This window comes from Callorhinus ursinus, unplaced genomic scaffold, assembly GCF_003265705.2.
Source record: "Callorhinus ursinus isolate GAN/ISIS: 27379988/994484 unplaced genomic scaffold, GSC_fseal_2.0 scaffold16, whole genome shotgun sequence".
NCBI classification, from domain to species: Eukaryota; Metazoa; Chordata; class Mammalia; order Carnivora; family Otariidae; genus Callorhinus; species Callorhinus ursinus.
The window spans coordinates 21,392,871-21,394,917 of NW_027397078.1; the positions used below are offsets into that span (position 1 = coordinate 21,392,871).

Below are 2,047 nucleotides of genomic sequence, written 5' to 3' on the forward strand. Positions count from 1 at the left end.
GAAACCTAAAAATCTTATTATTTGGAAGCAGCCAAATCTATTGTTAGATTTAACTTAACAAGATTTAACTTAACAAATTTAACTTAAAATTAAATTGTAGTATTTTATTGTCAAGATCAGAACAAAACTCAGCATTGCCTCCATGGAATCAAAAACGCTTACATAGCTAGATTTATTATAGTAAAAAAGATGTTAATAAAGCTAATATAAATGAATGGGCTCCCATTCTAGAACTGCTTTAAAATGAAAGGAGGCTTATTAAAGTGAATTATATTAGAGTTGTAGTGAAGAGTGAGCTTGAACATATTATTATTGTGGTTAAAATAATGGGTCTGGTCTGCTGACATATAAAAATTCTTAAATGAAATAAGTTAACTTTCATCTGGAGAAATTGCCTCATAGTCCAGGACTATCTACAATAAGATCCACATACATTAGGCAACCCAAAGATTGTCATCCTGCAGGTGATTTCTGTAGTGGAAACTCATTTCAGTATTATGCTCTTAAACTATCCATCTGTGAGAATTTTATTTTATTTTGTTTGTTAAGAAAATTTTCATGGTTTTGTTGTATCGTGAGGCATTGAAACATCTGAACAAATCAGTATGTGAATGGTGAGTCAGCTGCTTTCTCCTTCACTTCTTTGGGTTACTAGAGCAACTTGTCAGTATATTAAAAAAAAAAAAAAAAGACAACCTTTTGTGTCATTTAAGTCTTTCCAAGGCATGCACTAGTACAATACAAACTTCTCCTGTCCAGGTAAAAGTAGCCTAGCATCCAGACATCATGCACAGTACCTCAGGAATAGCAGCACACTGCACCTGCTCCCAGCACAGTGCTGCTCATTTATGTATGATATTTGGAGCATCTGGAGGAGTATGAATGGTATAGGAAAGAGAATGGAGGGGGAAACAGTGTGAGTACCTGGAAGGGAGGAGAGGAGGTCAGCTGAAGTTGTGCAGGGCAAGCCTGAACGTGTCATTGGTGCAAACTTAAGCATCTTTGATGTTCTTTAGTAGGAATATCTGTTGGAATCCCATCATGGGGTCTTCATCAGCCGTGAGCTGGCCCATGACCCTGGTGATGATGCAGCTATCTAGCACGGGCTAATGATCCTGTGCCATGATGCTGTGCTAGATTTTCTGAAGCAGAAGACTCGACAGTCTCTCCACAATTGTAGCTTTCCGCTGGAATTGCTGTCCTTCCCACCTGAGGCATGATGTGTCAATATAACTGGCACCTAAATGCATTCTGTCATTATTAAATAACTGGTAGTATTGTTGAATTAAGCTGGATCCATTCTGCTCCCAAATTGGCTTATTTCCCATTCTAGAGCATCACCCGACCTCACTGAGATCTAGGGAGCCTGCATGTCGACAGCAGCGCTGATCTGCTGCCCTGAGAATCTTAAATATTGATTTCAGTGTAATTAAAATAACTTCTGATATAAAATTGAAAAGATATCTATTTAAATCAAGCAAGCTTGTAAATAATTAGAGGGATGTATATAAATCCCACTTGCTATTAAAATGTGACACAATTTTTAACTAAGACATGTGTTTAATGGTCTTTCAAATGATTTCCCATATTCAGGGTCTTTTCTGGCTTTTTATGATTGTATACCAAAGTTTTCAAGTTTAATGTTGTAGTTCTGTACATTTTTTTCCCTGTAAGATTTTACAGTGTACGGGTTTTTTGTTCTTGTCCTTGTTTCAGTTTTTCTTTGGTTGTTTTCTATTCAGCATATCCTAAAGAACAAACAGAAGAAAGGATAATATGGAAGATTCAAATCCACACATACTAGATATTAAATTAAATATAAGCAGACCAAATACTCCATTTTAAAAGTTAAAGGTCATCAGAAAAAAAATACATATAATCTTTAAAAGTGAGGGGCACCTGGGTGGCTCAGTGTTAAGCATCTGCCTTCAGCTTGCGTCATGGTCCCAGGGTCCTGGGATCGAGCCCCACTTCGGGCTCCCTGCTCGGCGGGAGGCCTGCTTCTCCCTCTCCCACTCCCTCTGCTTGTGTTCCCTCTCTTGCTGTG

At 37.9% G+C, this 2,047-nt stretch overlaps 1 pseudogene; it reads right to left on the bottom strand.

Moving 5' to 3' along the window:
* Positions 1-944: 944 nt before the first annotated feature.
* LOC112812953 (nuclear transport factor 2 pseudogene) lies at positions 945-1,328 on the bottom strand (annotated as a pseudogene).
* Positions 1,329-2,047: the final 719 nt, after the last annotated feature.